The sequence below is a fragment of the Pongo abelii genome, chromosome 13 (assembly GCF_028885655.2).
Source record: "Pongo abelii isolate AG06213 chromosome 13, NHGRI_mPonAbe1-v2.0_pri, whole genome shotgun sequence".
NCBI lineage: Eukaryota > Metazoa > Chordata > Mammalia > Primates > Hominidae > Pongo > Pongo abelii.
Window position 1 is genome coordinate 117,586,910 of NC_071998.2, and position 8,350 is coordinate 117,595,259.

The 8,350-nt window shown below is 43.6% G+C and overlaps 1 long non-coding RNA gene across 1 annotated transcript; it reads right to left on the reverse strand.

The window, feature by feature from the left end:
• Positions 1 to 213: 213 nt before the first annotated feature.
• LOC103891536 (uncharacterized) lies at positions 214 to 5,388 on the reverse strand. The gene is made up of 3 exons (XR_655784.3): positions 5,195 to 5,388; positions 2,319 to 2,476; positions 214 to 2,068 (listed from the first exon to the last, which is right to left on the reverse strand). It is a non-coding gene; the product is annotated as an uncharacterized LOC103891536 (long non-coding RNA).
• Positions 5,389 to 8,350: the final 2,962 nt, after the last annotated feature.

Below are 8,350 nucleotides of genomic sequence, written 5' to 3' on the forward strand. Positions count from 1 at the left end.
CCATCTCAAAAAAAAAAAAAAAAAAGGGGGAATAAACGAGGCACAGAAAGACAAACTTCACATGTTCTCACTTATTTGTGGGAGCTAAAAATTAAAACAATTGAACTCACAGAGATAGAGAGTAGGAGGAGGGTTACCAGAGGCTGGGAAGGGTGGTGTAGGGGAAAGGAGGGATAGTTAATGTGTACAAAAATATAGACAACAGGATGATGACAGTCAATACAAATTTATTATACATCTTAAAATAATTAAAGGAGTATAATTGGATTGTTTGTAACACTAAAGTAAGGACAAATTCTTGAGGTGATGGCTACCCCATTTACCCTAATGGGATTATTATGCATTATATGCCTGTATTAAAGTACCTCATGTACCCCATAAATATATATACCTACTATGTACTCATTAAAAACTGAAGATAAAGGTCTATGTGGTAGGCTGAATAATGATGTTTCTGTCCAAAGATGTTTATGGCTTAGTCTCTGGAGCCTGTGGCTATGGTAAAGGGATATTGAAGATGTGATGAAATTAAAGATCTTGAGATGGAAAGATTATGCTAGATGACCCCAGTGGGTCCTAAATGTAATCACCAGGGTCCTTCTAAGAGGAGGCAGGAGGCTCAGAGTGAAGTAAAGTTGATATAACAACAGAACAGAGAGAGATGAGAAGATGCTACACTGTTGGCTTTGAAGGAGGAGGAAAGGATCACCAGCAAAGGAAGACGGACGGCTTCTAGATGCTGGAAAAGGCACGGAAATTGATTCTTTCCTAGAGCTTCTGGAGGGAGCGTGACTATGCACCTTGATTTTGACCCAGTGAAACGCTTTTGGACTTCTGACCTCCAGAACAGCAAGATAAGAAGGTTGTGTTTTCTTAAGCCACTAAGTGTGGTAATTTGTTACAACAGCAGTCAGACACTGAAAGAGTCTATATATGGGTAAACTTTCTTTTCCCTATAATCAAGGCATACTGTCTGCAATGCCTGTCCACAGGGGCCCTAAGGCCTACTGGCATCTTCAGAGAACCTGGTGGCCCATGCTGAGGCAGGCACTGTTTTGCCCAGGGTGAGCTGCAGCAGCTCTTAGCCTAAGGCCTCAGGAACCAACTCAACCCACTTGCTAAGGCCTATGCCTGTATAAAAATAGCAGCTTGCCTGTAAAAATATAAAATAAAATAAAAATCTGATGGCCTGGTCCCCTCAAAAGCCTCAGTCCTTGAGTATTAATTTGCTCCCCACGTTCCACTGCTTGTTCACTAGGCACTAGGCCCAATGTGTCAGCTAGGAACACTATCCTGAATGTGCAGACTTAGCCACCCTAACTGGGGCTGCCTTCCCCGAAGGATCCAGCCTGCCCCTTACATTTATGGCTTACAGGGGGTGACCAGAATGGGTGCTTCCCATAGACAGCTGACTCCTGAGAATGGAAGAGGAAGCAGCTGAGCTACCCAGACCCAGCTCCTGCCCTCAAGCTTCCCTACCAAGCACATCACCTCCCACTTCCAAAGGCAGAACCCAGGGAGCAGACAGAAAGGCCAGGGGTGCTACCCAGAGGGACCTCGCTCCTCCTGGAAGGAAACACCAGAAGTGGGGACATGAGTTTCTCCCAGCACACTCATTGAACACTGTACACCAATCAAGCCCAAAGCTCTACAGAATCTATCTCATTGAGGCCCCACAATGACCCTATGGAGATCAAGACTATTCGCATTACCATTGAGTTCTACACTGAAACCCAGAGAAGTGAAGCAATTTGCAACAACTACTAAAATAATTTTGTGCTTCCAATCAACTAATTCAGCAAGCATCTCTGTGCTGCCATGTTCTTAAGTTGATCCCAATGGCCCTTCCTCCAGAAACAAGAGCAAGGCTATGGTTGAGTGCCAGTGAGCACTGGTGGGTAGCAAGGTTAGTTCTTCCTCTGTTTCTCATTTGCTATGGAGCCCCCATTGATCCGCACCTGGTCTTCAATATCATCACCCATGTGAAGCTTTGCAAGGCACGGGGGCCCAGACATCTCCCACAGGTCAATCCTGGGTAATTCTGGAAAGTCAGCCCCAAACGTTGCAACTGGAAACAAAATTTTGTTTTAGAAAAATAAGTCTGATGTTGTAACTCTCCTACTGAAAACCCCTCTATGGCACCACATTGCTCTTAGGGAAAGTTGCAACTGTTTAAAATGGCCCATGAGGTTCTACCACATCTGGTACCTGTTCACCTTGCTAGTCTCCACCTCCTGATTTCTTTTTTTAATTGAATTTTAAAATGTTTATCAAAGTACATGTATATGGTTTAGAGTCAAATAGCAGCATGAACTTACAACAAAAACAATAGTCCCCACTATATCTTCAGTTTCCTTTCCCACAAGACAGCCACTTTACATGCGTTCACTGGTATCTTCTGCTATTTACCTTTGTACTTCAAAACACTGGTTTATACTGCTAGTTTCACATTTTTAAAGAAAAATCTGTTGGCTTTCTAGTAAAAAAGAAGAGTATTTATTTATCTTACACCACACCACACATATCCCCCTCTTCCCATCCTTCCAACATAGTTACATCACAATTTTTGTTGAGTACTCAATATTTACGTAAGAACTGTATAAATATTGACCATAGCTGAGCCATGTAGTGTACTATTAATATATGCTTTTCTTGTATGATTTTTGTTTATTTCCAGAGTTAATAATTGCTTTGTTTTTATCATTTGCTAGTTTTTACCCCAGTTTTTCCCTTTGCATTTCTGTGGGATCTCATTTCCTGGATCCCATGCTTTTCTCTTTCTTGATTTTCTCCCTCATTTAGCTGTAGGCGTATGTCTTCCAGTAGCATCTTGAGAAGGAACACATAAGAGCTAACTTTACTTTTTATCTTGCATATCTGAAAATGTGTTTATTCTACTCTTAGGGACAGTTAAATTATATCTACATGAGCTTCAGTATTCTTTGTTGGAAATAGTTTTTTCTTATAATTTTTAAGTCTTTGTGTCATGTAGCTTCCAGGGTTGCTATTGGGAAGGTATACTGTTCTGGTTCCCAATTCTGTGTATGTAACTTTTTCCTTTCAGGAAATTTCCAGGATCTTCTCTTTATACTTGGTGTTCTGAAATTTCACAACAATATGCCTAAGTGTGGGTCTTTTTTCATTGGGCTAGAGTGTTTCCTTCCTTCCATCCTTCCTTCCTGCCTTCCTGCCTTCCTGCCTTCCTGCCTGCCTTTCTTTTTTCCTTTGAGACAGAATCTCACTCTGTCACCCAGGCTGGAGTGCAGTGGCATGATCATGGCTCAATGCAGCCTCAACCACCTGGGCTCAGGCAAATCCTTCTGCTGCAGCCTCCCAAGTAGCTGGGACCACTGGCACATGCCATCATGCCCAGCTACTTTTTAAATTATTTGTAGAGATGAGGTCTCCCTATGTTGCCCAGGCTGGTCCTAAACTCCTGGGCTCAAGCAGTCCTCTCGCCCCAGCATCCCAAAGTGTTAGGATTATAGGCAGGAGCCACTGTGCCCGGCCTGGAGTGTTACCGTTCAATCCTGAAATTCAAGTCCTTCAATTCTGGGAGATTTTCTTGTATTTTTTTTGATAATGTTCTCCTTTTTGCTTTCCCTTCTCTTTTTCTAGAACACTTATCAGCATCATTCTAGAACTCCTGAATTGATTTATTTCTTCTCTCTTTCTTGGTCTCTGATAGTTGGATGTTGGACCTCCTGGATTGATTCTTTAATTTTCTCATACTTCATACCCTACTTAACAAATTTTCTTAGCTGGGCAACATGGTGAGACCCTGTCTCTATAAAAAATACAGAAAAATTAGCCAGGCATGGTGGCACATGCCTGTGGCCCCAGGTACTTGAGAGGCTGAAGTGGGAGGCTCACTTGAGCCCAGGAGGTCCAGGCTACAGTGAGCCATGATTGCACCACTAACACTCCAGCCTGGGTAACAGAGCAAGACCCTATCTCAAAAAAAAAAAAAGAAAAAAAAATCTATTTTTATTCTAACTTCTGAGTTATCTGAACTTTATCTTCCAACCCTTTTATGTTATCCCAACATTCCCTTAAAAAATATATATGTAACATTTAAATCTTATTTTATGACTGCAATGCCTTCTCGTATCTTTCAGGGGATGTTATTTATGGGTGTTTATTTAAATGTATTGTCTCTTTTTCCTCCTAGTTGCCTTTTTCTATTTTCCTGAATCTTTGGTCTCTGGCTTTCATTATAGAGTTTTCTACAAATATCTGGTGACTCTTGACTGTCTGTCATTCATGTTTAAAAGTGTGGTGTAAGAAGCTGACCAGGACCGGGCGCAGTGGCTCACGCCTGTAATCTCAATACTTTGGGAGGCCAAGGCAGGTGGATCACCTGAGGTCAGGAGTTCAAGACCAGCCTGGCCAACATGGCAAAACCCTGTCTCTAGTAAAAAATAAAAATAAAAAAATTACCTGGGCATGGTGGCCCTTGCCTGTAGTCCCAGCTATGGTGGAAGCTGAGGCAGAAGAATCACTTGAACCCAGGCCAAGATCACACCACTGCACTCCAGCCTGGGCAGTAGAGGGAGACTTCGGCTTTCTCTGCTTTGCAAGTCCCTTACCATCATCCATCTACCCTCTAGCTTCCAAAATCTTGTTAAAATCTCCTGTCTGCTTTTGTCTCCTCTCCTGTTCTCTTTATTCTGTGGGTTTATACATTTAAAAATTCCACTAAAGTCCATTTTGGTGAGGTTTCAGGAGTGAGTAGGAAAAACACATCTTCAACCAGCCATCTTATCTAACGTTCCTGACATTTCTCCATGGTTTTCTTTGTGTGAGCAGCATCAGCTTCCTCTCCAGTTCTCAAGCATGCCAGCGTCGTCCTGCCTCTGTGCCTTTGTGTGTGCTGCCTCCCCTCCTGGAACATGCTCCCATCCTTTCACCTGCTCGTCACCTGGCTCACAGTGACTTACCAGACATGTGTCAGCTTAAAAATCGCCCCTCAGAGAGGCTCCCCCAATCGCGGGCCTCCTGCCTACCTAAAGCGGTTCTAGTGACTACCTTGTCACACACCAGCGCTGCTGCTCCTGAATCTTCTGTGACCTATTCTTTCCCTCTCAGACTCAGGCGGTTTTCAGAAAGAGACAGAGAAGCCAGGAGGGCTTCCTTCCCGGAGCCCAGAGCGCCCTGCGGGAAACCCCTCGGGCCTGGGCCTAGTTTCACTCACCCTCTGCACCGATGCCTGGCTGCTGCCCTGAGTAGCTGAGCCCGTCCCTGGGATCCCTTCCAACTGCTGGCCAAGAGCGAGAGGTCAGCTGAAACAAGGCCTTCTCTTTGTTCTCCCAGCCTCCCCAGGCATCCTGGATCTTTTCGTTGCACTCTCTTTTTCTCTGTTCCTGTCACTCTCTGTGTGTCTCTCTCTATCTCTGTTTCAGTGTCTCTCTCCCTGGCTCTGTTTTCTCCTCTCCTCCTCCTCCCCACCTGCCTTCTCTTCTCCCATTCTTCTTTTCTGTCCACCCACCTCATTTCCCCTTTGTCTGTCTCCATGTTCCTCCCACACCCTACCTGGCTGTGGGTCTGAGGATCCCTCTCTCTCTCGCTGGCACCCATGCACTCAGAAGTCACCTCCGCCTGCTTCCACCGCCTCTCTTCAGGTGCATGGCTGCCAGGGCCTTCCTGCAGTGAGGCCCAGGTGTAGTGTGGCCCGGTGGCCGGCCGGACTGCCTGCTGTCTCACACCCTTGTAAGGTTACTATTTATCTAGTGCAACCGAAGTTGGCGCACACATCTGGCGCCTGGTACTTAGCGCAATTATTTATGATTTCCACCAAGATTTAAAAGCTCATCGCCGGCCTTGTAATGCAGTAACTGATTGCGCTGCTAATGTAATTAAGAAAAGATTATGATGTCCACGTGGCGTACCAGATGGTGGCATTCATAGTAATCGGCGTGCACAACTGGCAGACAACTGCACAAGGGCAGCCGAGCAGAGGCAGCTGGAGACCAGCATCTTCCTCCAGTCACTCAGGAAGGAGAGGAGGCTGCTGGGAGTGCTGGACAGGGAAGGGTGGGGAGGGGAAGGGGAGGAGGAGAACCCAAGAGGAGAGGAGGGGTCCAGCTCCCCTGATCTGTGGCTCCTAAGTGGGTTCTGTTATTGCACACACACACATGCACTGATAAAGTTTTCTTCATACACATGCACTCAAAGGCACATGCAGACACACACACATACACAGATCTCCATGAATAAGGGACTCTTGCCTTAGTGTATTCAAAAACTTTGATTAAGTGTCTAGTTGTGCTAAGCCCTGAAAATATATCAATAAAACAGTGATTCCCTTCCTTGTGGAGCTCAACAGATTAGAGAAGGAAAACCCATTGATCAAATAACCACAACAATACATGAAAAGTTGAATTGCATTTAATGTTACAGAGAGAGGTGGGTTGTGTTATGAAGGCTTTGTGGGGCATTTGACCAGGTCGGGGAGTTCAGGGAAAGTTTCTCTGAGGAAATAACAACTGAGGTGTGATCTGAAGAATGAGTAAGAGCTAACAGGTAATAAGAGAAAGGAAAGGTGTTTCAGCAGAGGGAGGATGTGCAAAGGCCCTGGGGTTAGGGGGGAGAGCACAGCTAATACATGAGTCTAAGAAAAATCCAAGGCAAACTTGAAGAAGAAAAACAAAACTGTATGCCAAGACTTTTAATAAAGCTATGGTAATGAAGGCAGTGTGGTATTGGTACAAGGGTGGACAAACTGACCAATGGAACAGAGGAGAAAGTCTGGAAACAGACCTACACATACATGATTCCTGTATGTATGACAAAGACAACACCATCATACAATGGGAAAGGAGTGATCTTTTCAGTAAATGGTGCTGGGTCCATTGGATATCCATAAGAAAATAAGTGTGTCTTGACCCCTATCTCACATCACACACAAAAATCTATTCCAGATTATTGTAGAACTTTGCAGAGCTAAATGTGAAAGGTAAAACAATCAAGCTTTTTTTTTTTTTTTTTTTTTTTTGAGATGGAGTCTCGCTCTTTCGCCCAGGCTGGAATGCAGCAGCACAATCTCAGCTCACTACAACATCTGCCTCCTGGGTTCAAGCAATTCTCCTGCCTCAGACTCCCGAGTAACTGGGATTGCAGGCACGTACCACCATACCCAGCTAATTTTTTATATTTTTAATAGAGATGGGGTTTCACCATGTTGGTGAGGCTGGTTTCATACTCCTGAAATCAAGTGATCCACCTGCCTCAGCCTCCCAAAGTGCTGGGATTACAGGCATGAGCCACCGTGCCCGGCCCAGCCAACAATAAAGCTTTTAGAGGAAAACATAGGAGAACAGCTCTATGACCTTGGAGTAAGCAAACGTGTCCTAAACAAGTCACAAAAAGGCTATGTAAGAAAAAAATTTATAAATTGAACATATTAAAATTTAAAAATTCTATTCCTAAAAGATACCAGCAAGAGAGTGAAAAGCTAACGGAAAGAGTGGGAGAAGATGTTTACAACTCATTTAATGAAGAACTTAGATTCATAAGATACATAAAATTTGCTACAACTCAATAAGAAAAAGACAAACCATATTTTTTTAATGGGGGAAAAAACTTTAACAGGCATCTCACAAAAGAAGATATTCAAAAGGCCAATACACATATGATAAGGTGCTTGACTTCATTAGTCATAAGAGAAACGCAAACCAACTAAAATTACAAGATACACTGCTACCCACCACGATAGTTAAAAAGACAAAATATCAAATATTAAAGAGGACATAGAGAACAAGAGCTCTCATGCACTGTAGGTGGGTACTTTGGCAAATTCATTAACTGCTAAAGCTGAATATATGCATACCTGTGGCCCAGCAATTCCACTCCTTGGTATACACCACACTAAATGTTTTATCACGGACATGTACTAAAGTGTCCATAGTTGTACTATCTATAATAGTCAAAAACTCAAAACTACCTAAATGCCCAAAAATAATAGAATGAATAAATTTATCAAAATAGATAAATTGTGGTATATTCACACATTTAAATTATACAAAAATGCAAATAAGCAAATTACAAAAGGGTCTGATATTGTAGAACCTTGGAGAGACTTGGCCTCAAAGATGCCATGTGTAAGGGAAAGTGGGAGTGGCACGTGGGGCTTAAAACAAGGGGGTTGACTGAAGGCTAGTGGATAATGCTATCTACTCCTAGATCTCCCAACCCTATTCCTACACACAGAACACCCAGAACTCCACTTTCTAGCCACCAGGCAAGAGGTCAGAGGGTTCCTCATTGGGGAAGGCCACAGCAAAAAAGACTACCTCATTCTAGCCCTACCTCATTTGGGGTCTTCAGCTCAACTACTCATATACACAGGGCT